Raw genomic sequence first — 18,827 nt, forward strand, 5'->3', positions numbered from 1 at the left:
AGAGGCATGTGTGATGTTTCTGTCTTCCTGAGATTGCAATTTTGTCTTTTTCAAAAATAAGGCAGGCGTTTGCCTTTCAGTTCATCACATACCAGTGGCAATAAAAAAAACTAAGATGGTCTATAGTGATAGAAAGTAGTTTGTGAACACTTTTAGTGTTGGTTCTTTCTTTGATTGTTTGAGAGCGACAAAGTGAAGCTTACAAAGGGTTTTTTGTTCTTGTTTTTCCAGGCTGCTCAGAAGCGCAGTGAATTTTCTCAGCTGTCATAAAAAAAGTAGAGAAAATGAAGTATTCATCTGCCTTTGTTAGGACCATTATTCCACATGTTTTCAGAAGACAAATAGCAGGCAACAGTAGCAATCTGATTGTTGAGGTTTGTTGGTTTTGTTTGTTTGTTTGTTTGTTTTTCTGTTTTGGTTTTGCTTTTTTTCCCAGTGTTCAATAAAAAATTATAGAAGAGTATAAAAATAAACACCTGCGTGCAAGACTTTCATTTAAGCTTTTAATACATTATTTATATATGTATAAGCACTGTGTAAAACTAGTACTGATAAATCCATCTCTCAAATAGCATCTGATCTTACAGTGGTCATATATGTTTTATAGTGTGATATACCTGTTAAGACTCAAAACCTTACAGGACGAAGTTTTGCCTTTTCTATCTACCTGTGCATTCAATACAAATACATCCCAGGTAGCTGTTCATAACTTTCCTAAATTTTAATAGAGTCATTTTAATTTTCCATGCTGAGCCTCTGCCTCAGACAAGAAGAAAAAGAAGAAAAAAGAAGAAAAAAGAAGAAAAAGAAGAAAGTATGAAGGAAAGAGAATGAAAGCAAAGGCAAAGACAAAGGCTTTGAGACGTTTTTGTCCACATGAAAAAAACTTGAAGTGATATATTTGTGTACTGTTACTGACCACAATTTTCAGAATGAGTTATCTCTATTTTGGGAATATTACTTTTGCTGTGAAGATATGCAAGAAATGAAGAAAAAGAGTGGGAGCAAGAAGAGGAGAAGGTTCATTATTATAAGAGAAAGGCATGGAGTGTTTTAATAGTCAAGGACAGCAAGAAAGATTCTACAAGTACAGCCATAAAAGGAAGTTTATGGAGAAAGTGGGCCTGTCGAAGAATGGGACAGGGGTCCTGCTGACACAGGACTTGGAAAATGCTGAGGTACTGAATGTCTTCTTTACTTCTTTACTTACTTCAGGAATGCTAGATCCCTAAAGGGAATTCTAGAGGATGAAGTCTTACCCTTGCGGAAAAGGTTAAGTTTATAGAACATTTAAATCAAGGTGAGGCCTGGACTGCAGAAGGTTTGTTAGCAATTTAGAAGGTCAACAGGAGCTTAATCTGAAAATGACATGTGTTTTAACCTCACTATTTAAACAAAACAATATCTGTGTGACTGGTAATATTTTAGGAAAATCAAAAAAATACAAGGGCCACTGTGAAGCATCTTCCTAAATATTTTTCAAAGATTAATGTTTAAACAAATCTCATATGATGTTTCTGATACACATCGAAGATGCTGTCAGTGATTTAATTCACAGTGGTTGCATATGCCTAATGTGAACAGATTCTCTTGATGCACCCAGCATACTGGTCATGATTTTACAATGCCCACCTTAAGTATTCAAAATACATTAAAACACTTCAAAACTAGACACCCCTGTGGCATTCTCTACAGCTAAAATGCAGAAACCAGGTTGCTTTTTCAAATGCATAATACCTAAGTCCTTCTCAACTGTACCTGGGTTCTCAGTGCACATCCATGAATTTGGAAAACTTATATAGGAAATAGACACCTAGTACTAACAGCAGAACCCCGCATCTTTTCCTTATAATTTCTTTTCACACTTTGCTTCGTTTTGCTTCAAAGTCTGATCAGGTTTTTGGTATTGACCTCCTGGTTATGGTGTAAATAAACGTATCTGTGCTGTAAAATCTACCAACTGGAAATCATAGACTATTTTAAAGATTGTACAAGATGACCAATAATAAGGTTTTAACATGAATATTGAAATGTGTATCTCAATAAGATTGCTGGACTTGGAAAATTACACTTTTTATTCAATTTATATTCCAAAGCTCTTTCCTATACTTCTACAAATATTTGACAGGACTTATATTTTTTATCCTGGATTTATTTTATTTGAATTATTTAAAGGCTTTGCATGGTAATAATTCCTAATATCCCTAAAATAAATATTCTGTATCAATATTAATATTAATGTGAATAGTAAGATAACAGTTACAAAGAGAAAACATGTTTTAGTTGGAGTGGAATTGTGTAAAGCAAGCATGAATTTTACTATGATTACATTATAGGACAAAAACTGTAGCTGCAAGATAGGTTAGATTGTTATAGAGGCTTTAGAATTAGGGTTTTAGTACCCAACTTTTATATGGCTATTCTCTAAAAGAATTTGAAGTCCAGACCCTAATGGCTCAATTCATTTATCCCTAACACCCTCCCTATCTAGTGTTCTTTGAAATACCCTAGGGTATCTGAGACATCTATGAGACTGACATATATTACTTGTGCCTTTCTAGATAAGTTGCTGAAAATATATGGACTAACCTAAGATATTTTAAGTGACCGTAGAATCCTGTGCTTAGTTAACTGAATCAAAGCCCAAGTTGCATTTGTACCGTAGAAGAAAGGCTATAAAACTAGGATTTATTAAACCTGCCTAAAATTAACTCTTCAGTGTCCATGTGGGATATCACGTTTCCACTGTTGCTGCTGTTTGTATGGTCTTAGCATAACATAAAGGTCCTTAGCATACCTGTCAGCTTCATGTGGATTTCTCAGATAACCTGTAACACCTCAGATGCACTGGTATCATGGTTTAACCCCAGTCTGCAATCAAGTACCACACAGCATCTTGCTCACTCCCTGCCAAGTGGGATGGGGGAGAGAATTGGAAGGGTAAAAGTAAGAAAACTTGTGGGTTGAGATAAAGACAGTTTAAAAAGAATAGCAAAAAGCTGTGCATGCAAGCAAAACAAAACAAGGAATTCATTCACTATTTCCCATCATCAGGCAGGTGATCAGCCATTCTCAGGAAATCAGGGCTTCATCACACGTAATGGTTACTAGAGAAGACAAAACACAATCACTCCAAAAGTACCCTCCCCGTCCTTCTTCTTTCCCCAGCTATATATGTCTAACACGATGTCATATGGTATAGAATATCCCTTTGGTCAGTTGGGGTCAGCTGCTCTGGTTGTGTCCCGTTCCAGCTAATTGTGCATCCCCAGCCTACTTGTTGAGGGGGTCATGTGAGAAGCAGAAAGCACTTGACTTTGTGTAAGCACTGCTCAGCAATAACTAAAACATATTTGTATATACATATTTTTATATACATATTTGACAATAACTAAAACATATTTGTATTAACAACACTGTTTTCAGCACAAATCCAAAACATAGCCACATATAAGCTATGATGAAAAAAAATTTTGTGTACCCCATGCAAAATCAGCATAACCAGTTACACTTAGGCAATTGAATCCAGGTTTGATTGAAGGGTTTCATGAGAGATGAAGCAGTCAGGAAAAAGAAGAATAGTGGGTGTAGGTGCTAGCCCTTGATAGAACTCACTGGCCTTGATTTAGTTATCCAAATATAGATTTCTACTGGGTTTTAAGATGACCATATGCATCTAAGGTCAATGCTGGAATACACAACAAACTGGGACACCCATATCCTTTTGGATTTCTAAATGGAGCATCAGATGAAATACATTAAAACATCAGAAACAATACCTAGATCCACCTGTTTGAACCACTGAATTCAGCCTTCTAGCCATGAGCCTGTCGAAGACCAAATACCCATGCATCACGTGAGCTTATGGTAACTAACAACTATCTGGGCTGACATTCTAAACAAAAATAAAAATGAGAACCTAATAAGTTTTCTCAGACCAGATGAGGACTATGTCCTGTAATATTTGCATATTAAAAGTTCATGTTGCTAGAAGATTTTACTTTTCCATCTTACATAGTTAAAGGACCTCTAGAGTTGGTCAATTTTTAGGTGCTATACTTAGATATGTGACAGATTCACAATGTTAACTATACGAACCTTTTAATGTATGTGCTCTATCTTTATTTAAAACTGAAACAAATTTGACACATTGCTTTGTCTTATTTTAAAATAAAATTAATAAACAAAACAAAACCAAGCAACAAAACAATACGACACACACATACTTGTGCTTGTGTTATACAGACTTAGAACCACTGTAGTTGTCACTGATTGTAATTAATTTGATATGTTGCCAATGCCTAAGGTTGTCTTTCAATTAGAAGTCTTTCTGTGGTTATCATAAATTATGTGAGGGTTTTTTTGTTTGTTTGTTTGTTTGTTTGTTTGTTTTGTGTGTGTGTGTGTTTGTGTATTTTGTTTGATTTGTTTTGTTTTGATTTTGGATTTGGTTTGGTTTGGTTGTCGTTGCTGTTGTTGTTTGTTTTGTTTATGTTTCTTTCCATTTTCTGAGATGAATCCATAAGCAATTATGAAAATTTTGTTCATTTCTGTAAATTCAGTTATTAATTAAACAGATCCAAAGTCTCAGTTATTGGAACATGGAGCCTGGCATTTGGTAGGAAGTTGCCTACTGTCTGCTCTTAGCTGGTACGTGATTGACTGGTATGTATTCATTGAACTGAAGACTACCAACAAGTATTATCTAATTTTAGTAATTAGTTTATCATATGTAACATAATTTTATTTTGCTTTTTAATATAGTAATGAAATTTTTCTGTATATATAATAACGGAATTTTTCTGTATTGCAAAGGTAGCAGAAGTAAGGAGCATTCATGTTTAGATAACGCTAACTAAATATTCAACCTGCTCAGAAGGCTGGTTGGCGGAGTGCCTTTGGAGGCAGTCCTGAAGGACAAAGAAGTCCAGGAAGGCTGGCCTCTCTTCAAGAAGGTAATCTTAGAAGTGCAAGAGCAGGCTGTCCCCCTGTACCAGAAGGCAAGCTGACAGGAATGAAGGCTGCCCTGGCTGAATAGAGAGCTGTGTCTGGAATTTAGGCATAAAAAGAGGATTTATAACCTTTGGAAGGAGGGAGAGGCTATTCAAGAGGAATACAAGAATTCCGTGAGGTTATTCAAGGAGAAAATTAGAAGGGCCAAAGCCCAACTAGAGCTGAGCCTGGCCAGTGCTGTGAAAGACAACAAGAAATGTTTCTATAAATATATTAGCAACAAGAGGAGGGCTAAGGAGAATCTCCATCCTCTAATGGATGCAGAGGGAAACACAGTGAGAGAAGATGAGGGAAAGGCTGAGGTACTAAATACCTTATTCATCTCAGTCTTTGACAGTCAGAACAGTTGTGCTCCAGGTACCCAGCCCCCTGAGCCAGAAGACAGGGATGGGGAGCAGAATGAAGCCCAAATAATCCAAGGAGAAATGGTTGGCAACCACTTGGACACCCACAAGTCTATGGGGCCAGATGGGATACACCCAAGGGTGCTGAGGCAGCTGGCTGAGGTGATCACTAAGGCACTTTCCATTATCTATCAGCAATCCTGGCTAACTGGGGAGGTCCCAGTTGACTGGAAGTTTGCTAACATAATGCCCATCTACAAGATGGGCAGAAAGGAGGATCTGAGGAAGTACAGACCTGTCAGTCTAAACTTGGTGCTGGGCAAGGTCATGAAGCAGATGATCTTGAGTAACATCACACAGCACATACAAGAGAACCATATGATCAGGTCCAGTCAACATGGGTTTATGAAAGGCAGGTCCTGTTTACCAACCGGATCTCCTTCTATGGCTAAGTGACCCAGCTAGTAGATGAGGGAAAGGCTGTGGATATTGTGTACTCAGACTTCAGTAAGGCCTTTGACACCCTATGGCACAGCATTCTCCTGGAGAAGCTGGCAGCTCATGGCCTGGATGAGTGTACACTGTGATGGATAAAGAAGTGGCTGGAAGGCCAGGCCCAAAGGATTGTGGTGAATGCAGCTAGATCCAGTTGGCAGTTGGTCATGAGCAGTGTTCCCCAGGGCTCAGTATTAGGACCAGTTCTCTTTAACCTCTCTAACAATGATCTGGATGAGGGGATTGAGTACACCCTTAGTAAGTTTGCAGACAACACCAAATTGAGTGGGAGTGTTGATCTACTGGAGGGTAGGAAGGCCATACAGAGGGATCTGGACCAGCTGGTTTGTTGGGCTGAGGCCATTTGTATGACGTCTAACAAGTCCAAGTGCTAGGTCTACACTTGGGTCACAACAACCCCATGGAATGCTACAGGCTTGGGGAAGAGTGGCTGGAAAGCTGCCTGGCAGAAAGGGATCTGGAAGCGTTAATTTACAGCCAGCTGAATATGAGCCAGCAGCATGCCCAGGGGGCCAAAAAGGCCAGTAGCATCCTGGCTTTTATCAGGAACAGTGTGGCCAGCAGAGAAATGATTGTGCCACAGCACTTGGCACTGGTGAGGCTGCACCTTGAATACTATGTTTCATTTTGGACCCCTTATCAGATGAAGGGCATTGAAGTACTAGAGACTCTGCAGAGGAGGGTGATGAAGCTTGTGAGGGGCCTGGAGTACAAGTCTTGTCAGGAGCGGTTGAGGAACTGGGGTTGTTTAGCCTTGAGAAAAGGAGGCTGAGCGGAGACCTTATTGCTGTCTACAACTACCTGGAAGGAGGTTGTAACATGGAGGGTGTTGGTCTCTTCTCCCAAATAGCAAGTGATAGAATGAGAAGAAATGGCCTCAAGTTGCTCCAGAGGATGTTTAGTTTGGATATTAGGAAAAATTTCTTCATGGAAAGGGTTGTCAGGCATTGGAACAGGCTTCCCAGGGAAGTGGTAGAGTCATCATACCTGGAGATGTTTAAAAGGCATTTAGAAGAGGTTCTTAGGGACATGGTTTAGTGCTAGAGTTAGGTTATGGTTGTACTTGATCCTGAGGGTCTCTTCAAACTGAAAGGATACTGTGATTCTATGATTCTATCACACCATTGGAATAAATATTCTGATAAAACACGAGGGAAAAATTTGGAAAAAATCAGTCTCAATTATGTCTAATCCATCATTAAATCTTGCCATGAACACATTAATCAGTGTGGGGACATTCTGACATTCATTACAGCAAACTGAATAATATTAGACATTTGCAAGAATGTGAAATCTGAGTATGCATTTTCACAAGATGGTAACACATTAAAATTGTTAGTCAAAGTCCCTGTACAACAAAGGAGTCAAGAGACAGCAGTGAGACTTGTGAAAAGTGACAATGTGTCACGGAGGCACCCCATAGGTTAATTTAAGGGACAACAACGTCCAAACCCAACTTTTATTAAACTGGTGAGAAACAGGGTTTTAGCACTCCAAAAGTGACTTAAATAAAGGTTCGGATATCAGTTGAGGAAAAATATTTAAGAGGCAGCAGCTAACACAACAGGCGGCCCACAGAGTGCATGCACGTGGCTTCACCAAAACAATGCCGGAGCCGTCCCCCAGTCCCGGAGAAGTACACACTTACCTAAACACGGTGCGGAATTATTTTTAAAGAGATACACGTACTCGTAGTGAGTACGGAAAGTGTACACTCGCGATTCCGCGAGGGTAAATTTATAATACACTCGCAATCCTGCGAGGGTTAATTTACTTACACATGCAAATGTGCACGGAATATTACACGTGCTTACGTGGAAGCACGGGAGGAAAATACACTCGCGATTGTGCGAGGAAATTTTACATGCGCTCATATGGAGCGCAGAAAGTTATACGTGCATATGTGCACGAAAAGTATAAATATACTTGCAATCCTGCGAGAAGTTTTACTCACATCCGTGGCGGCAAGGCAAGTGGAGTCCCCATCCCGGGGAGGGGGGCTCTCGGCGGTAGCATCTTGCTCGTGCTCCGAGAGACCCACACAATGGGCAGAGTCTCGACGAGAATCCCGTTTTTATCTGATCAGATCTGACTGTAGGCACTCTAGAAGCTTCTCTGCACCCCCCACACTGGCTGTGGGTGCCCCTGAAGCCTTACACTGGCCACAGGCGCCCAGCGGCTCGGCACTCCCTTCTCCTAATGGCCCAGGAGCCAGGGTGCTCTGGGCCAAATAAAAGAAGCTGTTAGCCTCAAGTAGCAGAGAAAGAGGGAGATGTGCCCACTCCTTCCATACTGAAGGAGGGAGGGGGAGAGAGGGGGGGGTTGCATTCTGCCACACCATGGAAGGTTAATCACCTTGAGAGCAAGGAAGAGACAATAGAGATAGTGTGTCATCTAAGACACACTAGACATCTAGAGGATATGTAAGAAAGCAGAAGAAAGATTCCTCTGCCAGTTGAAAGACTCTGTGGTGGTCAACTGACTAGGCAGGCCTTTTCCTATCTTTTTTTTTTCTCTGTAAAATGGCAAAATTATGGTTATGAACAGCAGCAAATGTGTAGGATTTTGCAACCTATTTTCCAGAGTACCAAGCAGTCAGTAACAAAGTCTGCAAGAAGTTATTGCCAGACAAGAGTTTTGTGCAGGTAGGGAAATAAAGCAGTTTGTTAGAAAAAGGAAAGCCTTGAGAAAACCTGCAGTTCAGGGACTTTTGAGGTTTAAATGAGAAGTATTTAAAATGAGTAAGGCAATAAAGTGCTGCAGAAACTCTACCGAGGCCGAGTGGCTGTCACGATCACAACTCATGACTGAAAGGGTTGAGCTTAACTGAGCTTACAGCAGGTTTGTTGAAGTTTAGAAAAACTAAGTTTGCAGGCAAGTAACATAAAAAGGACTCATCCAGTTAAGAAAAGGGTGAAGTTCAGAGTGATGAAACTGAGGAAGACCAGTGAGTGGTGATGTAGGAGACTTTCAGAGTGGAAAAAGGGCAATTAAAGGCATAGCGGTAGAAAAGCACTAGAACTGCTGCTGGAAATGGAAGGTAAGTGATCTGCAAAGTGTGAAAAATGTTTTCTTAAGAAGAGAACAGTAAAACAAGACTTTTGGTGACCAGTAATGGGGAAGGACTTTTCTGACTGGAGACCTCTAACTTTGATACCAATCATCTAAAACAGCTGTCAGAACTGCTATAAATATTATGCCTTGTTGCAATATAAAACCAAACCAAACCAAACTGTTAATAAATTAAAAGAGAATGTAGTAATATGAAAAAAAAAAAAAAGATTGATTATTGGTAATAAAAATATTATAGTGAGAACAATAGTCAAGATTACTGATATTGTTAAAGGCATGCTTACTTCACAAAATTTGATGAAAGATCAATATTTGAACTGTTTGTATAGCGATATGAAAAGCACAAGCTTATGCATTGTTTTTATAGTAATGCAAAAAGCACATAAGCACAGAGGTTTAATGAAATACAGATATTGATCTGAATATGATCATAAAACAAAGTGTAGGTGCTGAGATAATATGTAAAGAATATAAAGAATATGTAAAGAGAAGAAAGTAATAGCATAAAGAACTGTAAATTTATTAAGATCACAATCACCTTTGACACCAAAAGAAAGTCTAATAGCTCCCAGTGGAGTACTGCTGAAAAGACCCTGTAGGGGAGCTGGGAGTGGATAGCAATTTGTTTATATTATTAAAGATAAATACTGCCAGAAGCTGTGTTTTCATAATTATGTTTGTTTTCCTTAATAGACTTGAAGAGAAAAAAAAAAAAAAAGGCACAAGAAAAAGCTTAATAGAATTCTAGATATAGACAAACTTCTTTACCAGCACTTACAAAGTGTGACGCGATGTTTCGCTTTGTTTGGTGAACAAAGACCTCTTTGTAAATGGAATGACAATAGACTCCATTATGACATATGGTCATAAGCTACATTTAAAAATCATATGAAGTTTATGAATTTTTAATTAGTAGAAGAGAAAGCAAGGTAAAAATGAAGTTAATTTCTATTTTTTTTAATCAATTTTGTGAAATCAAAAGATTTAGCAAATAATTCTTCATTGACATCCCATTTTACAGTGCATTATAAGGAACAAATTCAAAAGTGAACTTCTTGTTCTTCAAAAAATAAACTATTGGTAGATGCTAGAATTTTGACTTTGTGCAAAGCAACTGGAAACTAACATTTTATGGGGTTATTTTCAGATAGTTTTATAGACAATAAAAAATCAGTAAGTTTTTGATTGTATCTGGGTGAGGGTCTTGATAAATAGTGACAATAAGTTTCCCAGTAGTGACCAGGAATAGGAAAGTAATTTTTGCTAAGTTACTTTCTCTCCCTCCCTGCTGATATTCCTGAAAAGTGTTTAATTTAAATAGGTGGTTAAGTCTCATATCCTTCTCTTGAAGGCTATACATGTCTAATTTTCATTATTTTTAATCACTTTAAGGTATTGAAAATATCCAACCAAACAAAAACCACTAGTATTTGTGGGAATAAAGAACAAGTTTGTGCTGTGAGAAGAAATATATATATATATATATATAAATATATATATATGTATAGTTGTAGTTGCTAGTAAAGCAGTTTCACAGCTTCACAAAGACCTTTGAGTATTGCAGGTAGCACAACTATAGTGTATCATGGAATTTTATAAAATGTATTGTTTTGAGAGAGAACTTCTGTGTCTTGAAGACCAGATAGATCTACACTGTAGCAGATGTTATTCAAAATGTTTCCTTTTCAAAGTAAAACCTGTGAAGCGGCTCCTTTGTTAAAGCTTGTAACTGAGCAGCCTTGAACAGGCAACCCAAGGCCACTCTTTGCTCATCTTCCACAATTTCAAAGTCATGGAGTTTAAAAGGAATGACCACAAATGACCACATATTCTCTAGACCTGGATGGCACAATGGTGTTAGTCAGATGATATTGTTCTCTGTTGGTGTTACTATAAACAGAGCAGTCCTGCTGGCTGCCAGGTGCCCATCAAGCTGCTCTCACTACCTCCTCAGCAGGACAAGAGGAGAAAATAAGTTGAAAAGCTCACAGGCCGAGCTAAGAACAGGAAGATCACTAACCAGTTACTGTCATGGGCATAACAGTCTTGACTTACAGAAGACTAATTTAATTTTTTGCCGTTTAATATTGGAGTAGGATAGTGAGAAATAAGTCTAAAAACATGTTCCTCCACCCCTTCTTCCTAGGCTCAACTTCACACCCAGTTCTGCTTTCTTCCCCATGAGTTGCACAGGGGGATGGGCAATAAGGGTTATGCTCAGTTCACAAGATTCTGCTGTTCCTTCCTCCTCATTCTGTCCTCCTGATCCAGCGCGGGATCCCTCCCATGGGATACAATCCTTCACAAACTTCTCCAGCATATGTCCTTCCCATGTGCCACAGTTCTTTGTGAACTGCTCCAGCATGGGTCCTTTAGATGGGGTGCAGTCCTTCAGGAACAGACTACTCCAATGTGGGTCACCCAGTGATCACAGGTCCTGCCAGCAAACCTGTTCCTTCATGGTCTCCTCTACATTGGCTGCAGTTTCTGCCAAAAGCCTGCTCCTGTGTGGGCTTTCCAAGGGCTGCATCTTCCTTCAGGGCATGCCCACAGGTTTCTGCCTGGGGTCCTCCATGGGCTGCAAGGTGAATCTCTGTGTTGCTATGGTCTTCTCCATGGGCTGCAAGGGAAACTCTGCTGAAGCACCTCTTCCCAATCCTTCTTCTTGACTCAAATTGGGGTCTGCATTACTGTTTCTCTCATATTTGTTTGCACTTCATCTCTCTCACATCTGCTGCTCAGCACTTTCTACACTTTCTGAAATATGTTATCAAAGCCTATCACTGATGGGCTTGGCTTTGGCCAGTGGCAGGTCTGTTTTGGAGGTGACTAGAAGTGTCTCTGTCCAAGATGGAGACAGCTCCTGATCTCTTCTCACAGAAGCCACTCCTGCAGCTCCCCTCTAGTTTTGACTGGATACAGAGTGACAGACAATTTGTAAAAATGCTAAGAACCAAAATCCGCTGGAAGACAATCTGGTTCTTACATTCACCTAAAGAAACTAATGAATGCACAGGTGGAGTAGCATGTGTGTTCTCTGATGTTAGAGGGAAACTAATGCTGCCTCTATTCAAACAAGCTTTCTCCTTGATGCTTCCTAAAGATATTTAAAGGGGAAAGAAAACAAAACAAAACAAAACAAAAGAAAAGAAAAAAAAAAGAAAACACACACACCAAAAAAACCAAAACTCTCAGGTCTAGGAAGTCTCTTTCTATAGTGAGAGAGTGGAGAAATTAAAAAAATCATAGCACATAGTCTGTGGATGAAAAATACAGTTACCTGCTCCATGGAAGACAACAGAGGAAATAATAATCATCATTTAAATAGGGAAAATCTGACCAAATATCCAAACAAATTAGTATATAAACATTTTAAAGAGCAAGAAACTTTAGAACAAGAAGCTAATTGAAACAGCTGAATATGCAGAAAATTATCTTAGTAACAGTGGAAAATCACAAAAAGAGAAAGTGAGCATAAATTGTAAGAAATATATGCTGTTTATTTGAAAGAGGTGTCCAAGCCTGGCAAGATGACAGCTAATGTGAGTACAAAGGTCATGAAAACAAAAGCAGTAAAGTGATCATTTCTCCACAGTAATCAAAGTAAAGTGCATCTTACAGCAATGTGTGTTTATTTTGATAACCACTGTTGTCATTCTGTTCTGCTTTTTGCCTTTCTATCCCCACTACTCTAAAAGGGAAGGAAACAATGGAATTGTTACTTGTAAAAATTCTTTGTTTGACTCTATGATTTTTTGTTACTATCAATGCATTCATCTTAGGATTTCTTTTAATATATCCAATTTTATCTTTAACATACAGTTCCTGATTCTGTGGCTTAAAAGAGAGCATCAAGGATGGAAAGAGACAACACCTATAAAGCAAAAAGATTTAGTATGCAAATTCCAAACCATATATAGTGCATTCATCTTTATAAACATTTTCCAGCATGAAGAGGACAGGAACATTAAAATTGTGCCATTATTTTGCTTTCAAACGTGTTGGAGCCTGGTTAATCCACCACCTTGGTAATGTACCGTTGGACAACAAGGAGTTGATGGACATGCAACATGAATATCTAACCAACAAAACTAACAAAAAAATACTGGCAAATCATGTAAAATATGTATTAAAAACAAGCTCTAAGAGAGTATTTTGCATTCCCTGAAGCTTTATGCTTCCCCTCCTGCTAAGAGATATTATCTGTTTCTACAAAGCTTATTTTACTAGGTTATTTGATCATCACAACCACAACAGCACTGCAACAGAGACTTTAAAAATATTCCATATTTGAACCATAGAACAATTTATGTTGGTAGGTACATCCAGAAAACATATTTTCCAAATCCTGCTTGAAACTGATGTAATTGGATGAGGTTGCCCAAGGCTGTATCAAGTCATGAGTACTTCCAAGAACAAATACACCACAACCTCCCTGGATAACTTGTTCCAGTCTTTGACTACCTTTCATGTTATTTTTTTCCTCATATATATATTCAGAATTTCTGATTATTTTATGCTTCTTAACCTACTGACATGTCTAGCTCCTTCTTTATTCTGTCCTGCCATCACCAAACATACAGCACTTCATCTTTGAAAGTTAGGTCATTTATATTGTAAATATAAATATAAATCTGTGAGTATACAGTATCATGGAATTGATGCCATATGGTTATCACTGACATCTTTGGTACTTGGTGTCACAGATCTTTGGCTACATTTGCTATGACCAAAATGTGCATCACTGAACAGTCATGCCATATCCGTCTCAGCTGTTAGGTCTCTAATGGTTTCTGATAGTGTATACTTATCTGCTACATTTTGTTATGTTGCTGTTGACTTGTCACATAATATTTAGGAAATTCAGCTTCGCATAGTTATTGTCACTGACAGTTCATTTTTTCTGCCACTTCACTGGTCCTTGTCACATTATTGTCAAACCATCAACTGCATGAATGCAGTCCATTTCTACCCTTCTTCACTGACTCACCACAACCTGTATTTCATGATCCTTTTACAACTAAAGTGCACACAGGGTATGTTGGTCTCTTTACTATGCTCTACATGCTCAGGGAATAGAAGAACCTTAGGCATAAACTGCATTACTTTGTAGCATTCTTTTGTCAGTGCTGTCTGATGCCTCCCTGGATGGTTGTACATCATCTCCATATGCTCAACTGCTTTTTGTAGGTTTTCCTACAGTTTTCATATCAGTATGAAACACTTTTTTTTTTTTTTTTTCTTCCCAGATAAGGATATTCTGCAGGAAAGTTTTATGCAATGAATCAGATAAAGAGAGTACATATATAAAGACTGGTCACCCAAAGATTAAATTCATGTTCTGCTCAATGAAGCATTCTGTTAAACTGTTTTCCTCTCCTCTGCTTTGTATGCTTTGCATTCTTATATTGTGTACTTCACTTCTAGTACACAAAAGTACCTTTTTTTCATTGTTGTAGCTCCCTAATTTGCTTACAAAAGGCAGGAGAATATGTTGCTTTGTATAATTTCGGGACATCTTATCTAATGCTTACTACTGTTGAATACCTGTTGATACAGCACTTATGGCTTGACTTGGTAAATTTGAAATTAAACAACAAAGCAACATATACTTTTGAATGGTTTGAGCCTTACAGATCATTTCTGACTCTTATTAGAAATAAAATGTTGTCAGGCTTCTGATTTTTACTGACAATCAAAATATTTGCAGTTTCTTAGTCACATAGTAAATTCTCAACCTGCAGAAAATTAACTGTTTCAGAAACATACCATGTTCCTGAACACTTTGTTCCATCACCTAGAAATTGTATTAAAGAAAAAAAAAAAAAAAAAAAAGAAAAGGAAAAAAAAAAGAAAAAAAAGAAGCCCATCATTTTTCAGAGTAGTATAGCCAAGAACCTCATAGACAAAGTCATAGAATGAATGAATGAATGAATGGGAAGTATCCAGGAAGACCAGACAAGTCTATGTGTAGTAGTCGTGAGGCACAGAGGAGGCCTTCATGACCATTAATTTTTTACATACTAAACAAAAAGTCCCTTAACATTTACTGTTAAGGAACACTGCTTGGAGAGGTGAAAGAGAACAATAAGATCTGTCAAGCTACATTTTTTGTCAACAGGCATGTTAGACAATGACACCTGGGTATAAGTACTGTCAGTTCACATCAGCCTGGTGTTGCACTGCTTGAGAAACTGTTCAACTGCTGAGGGCAGAGCTGCATTTGTAGATGTTATCCATGCATCTGTCAGACATTAAAAAAAAAATACTTCTTTAAACAAAACAAACAAAATAACTCTTAGTAGAAGGGAATCAAGTACATGATTGATCTCATGAGACAGATCTTCAAAACTTTTGTTTGGTTTTTTTTTTCATCTGTACAACCCAGCTGTTATGACACCACAATGATCTCAAAGCTCTTTTAACCTTTTTTTCCACTGACCATTTAACATCTGACCTCAGCTGACACAGTTTTTCTTTATTGTATTTGTGTGTATAGAATAAATGGGGAGGAAAAGAAAATATCTAAGCTGTTAGTGTAATCAGTGGACACCAAGTCAATATAGTCAGAAGGATGTGGAGAGCTATTACAGTATCACAGTATCACAGTATCACAGTATCACAGTATCACAGTATCTATCACAGTATCAAAGTATGTTTGGGATTGGAAGGGAACTCAAAAGATCATCTAGTCCAATCCCCCTGCTGGAGCAGGAACACCTAGGTGAGGTTGCACAGGAACATTTCCAGGCGGGTTTTGAATGTCTCCAGAGAAGGAGACTCCACAACCTCCCTGGGCAGCCTGTTCCAGTGCTCTGTCACCCTCACTGAGAAGATGTTTCTTCTCAAATTTAAGTGGAAGCTCTTGTGTTCCAGCTGGATCCCATTACCCCTTGTCCTATCATTGTTTGCCACCGAGAAGAGTCTGGCTCCATCCTCATGGCACTCACCCTTTATATATTTATAAACATTAATAAGGTCACCCCTCAATCTCCTCTTCTCCAAACTAAAGAGACCCAGCTCCCTCAGCCTTTCTTCATAAGGGAGGTGCTCCACTCCCTTAATCATCTTTGTTGCCCTACGCTGGACCCTCTCCAGCAGTTCCCTGTCCTTCTGGAACTGAGGGGCCCAGAACTGGACACAATATTACAGATGTGGTCTCACCAGGGCGGAGTAGAGGGGAAGGAGGACGTCTCTCGACCTACTAACCACCCCCCTTCTAATACATCCCAGGACGCCATTGGCCTTCCTGGCCACAAGGGCACAGTGCTGGCTCATGGTCATCCTGTTGTCCACCAGGACCCCCAGGTCCCTTTCCCCTACACTGCTCTCTAATATGTAATTTCCCAACCTATACTGGAACCTGGGGTTGTTCCTGCCCAGATGCAGGACTCTACACTTTCCCTTGTTAAATTTCATTTAGCCCAAGTCTCCAGCCTGTCCAGGTCTCACTGGACGGCAGCACAGCCTTCTGGTGTGTCAGCCACCCCTCCCAGCTTAGTGTCATCAGCAAACTTGCTGATAGTACACTCTATTCCCTCGTCCAAATCGTTAATGAATATATTGCATAATATTGGCCCCAGTACTGACCCCTGAGGCACTCCACTAGATACTGGCCTCCAACTAGACTCTGCAGCATTGACTACCACTCTCTGGCTTCTCTCCATAAGCCAGTTTGCAACCCACCTCACTGCTCTGTTGTCTAGACCACACCTCCTCAACTTAGCTGTGAGGATGTTGTGGTAGACTGTGTCAGCGGCTTTACTGAAGTCAAGGTAGACCACATCCACTGCTCTGCCATCATCCATCCACCTTGTTACATTCTCATAAAAGGCAATGAGGTTGGTCAAGCATGACTTACCCTTGGTAAAGCCATGCTGACTGCCCCTAATAACCCTCTTATCCTTGATATGCCTTGAGATGGCACCAAGGATAAGCTGTTCCATTACTTTCCCAGGGACAGAGGTGAGGCTGACTGGTCTATAACTACCCAGGTCCTCCTTCTTGTCCTTTTTGAAGACCGGAGTGACATTTGCTTTCCTCCAATCCTCGGGCACCTCCCCCGTTTCCCAAGATTTGGCAAAGATGATGGAGAGCGGTCTAGCAATGACTTCAGCCAGCTCCCTCAGCACCCGCGGATGCATCCCATCTGGACCCATGGATTTATGGATGTCCAGACTATTTAATTGCTCCCTAACCCAGTCCTCATCAACTAAAGCAAACTGCTCCATTGACCTGGCTTCATCCGGGGTCTCAGGGGTACAGGGCTCCCTCCCCAGGACAGCCTCCAGCAGAGTAGACAGAGACAAAGAAGGCATTCAGTAATTCTGCCTTCTCTGTATCTTCTGCCACCAGGGCACTCACCCCATTCATCAGTGGGCCTACATTGCCTCTGGTATTAGTTTTATCTGCTACGTATTTGAAAAAGTTCCTTTTGCTGTCCTTGACCCCTCTCGCCAGCTGTAATTCTAAGGAGGCCTTGGCTATCCTAGCTTCCTTCCTACAACCTCTAACAGCAGCCTTATATTCTTCCCAAGTGGCCAGCCCCTGCTTCCATGACCTGTAAACTTGCCTCTTCTGCTTGAACATACCCAACAGATCCCTATTCAACCACACAGGCCTCCTGGCTCCCTTCCTTGACTTCCTTCGTGTGGGGATGCTCTGATCCTGAGCATGGGAGAAGCAATCTCTGAATGCAATCCAGCTATCTTGGGCCCCTTTTCCTTCAAGCAGTCTTGCCCATGGGATTTCCCCCAGCAATCGCTTGAAAAGGCCAAAGTTAGCCCTGCTAAAGTCCAGGGTTGCAATTCTACTTGCTATTCTGTTCCTGCCGCACAAGACGCTGAACTCCACCATCTCGTGGTCACTGCAACCCAGGCAGCCCTCAACCTTTACTGCTTCGACCAGACCCTCCTTGTTAGTGAGGATGAGATCCAGCAGTGCACCTCTCCTAGTCGGCTCCTCCACCATCTGCATGAGGAAGTTATCATCAATGCACTGGAGGAACCTCCTGGACTGTGGCTGGCTGGCTGAATGGTCCTTCCAGCAAACATCAGGGAAGTTAAAATCACCCACAACAACCAGGGCCTGTGACTGTGAGGCCACTCAACTGCCCATAGAAGGCCTCATGAACTTCCTCAGCCTGATCTGGTGGCCTGTAACAGACGCCCACAACAGTGTCACCCCTGCCAGCCTGCCCCTTGATCCTGACCCATACGCTCTCAACTCGCTCGTCATCCACTCCTGGGCAGAATTTAGTACATTGTAGTTGCTCTCTCACATAGAGAGCAACTCCACCACCACACCTGGCTGGCCTGTCTTTCCTGAAAAGGGCATAGCCATCCATGACATTCCAGTCATGTGAACTGTCCCACCATGTTTCCATATTTGCCACCAGATCATAATCTCCCAACCGAACACAGGATTCTAACTCCTTCTGCTTATTCCCCATGCTGCGCGCATTGGTGTACAGGCATTTCAGGGAGCGAGCAGAGCACACCAATCTCTCCCTAGGGGCATAGGAGGCCACCCGGTCCTCATCAGTTTCAGAATGCTGCCCCACTGGGACAAGCCCAGCTACAACTCCAGCCCCCTTCGAGCCTAGTTTAAAGCTCTCCAGTGAGCTCTATTCAGCTCACTGATTGTTTATATATTGACAGCTCTATTTACTATTTGGAGCTGTGTTTCAACTGTGATATACCACAGCTTCTCTTTTCTTATCATTGACCAATAAAGTAATAGGCAGAAAGGGTATTATTTAAAGGCAAATTAAGTCATTGCACCTATCCCAACATATTGCTGCATTCTTTCAGAAAGGTACACTTAAACAACTTCATCTTTCCTCTACTGCTCAGGGTTACCGATGTCTGTCTCTTCAAATTT

The sequence above is a fragment of the Columba livia genome, chromosome 1 (assembly GCF_036013475.1).
Source record: "Columba livia isolate bColLiv1 breed racing homer chromosome 1, bColLiv1.pat.W.v2, whole genome shotgun sequence".
Lineage (NCBI taxonomy): Eukaryota > Metazoa > Chordata > Aves > Columbiformes > Columbidae > Columba > Columba livia.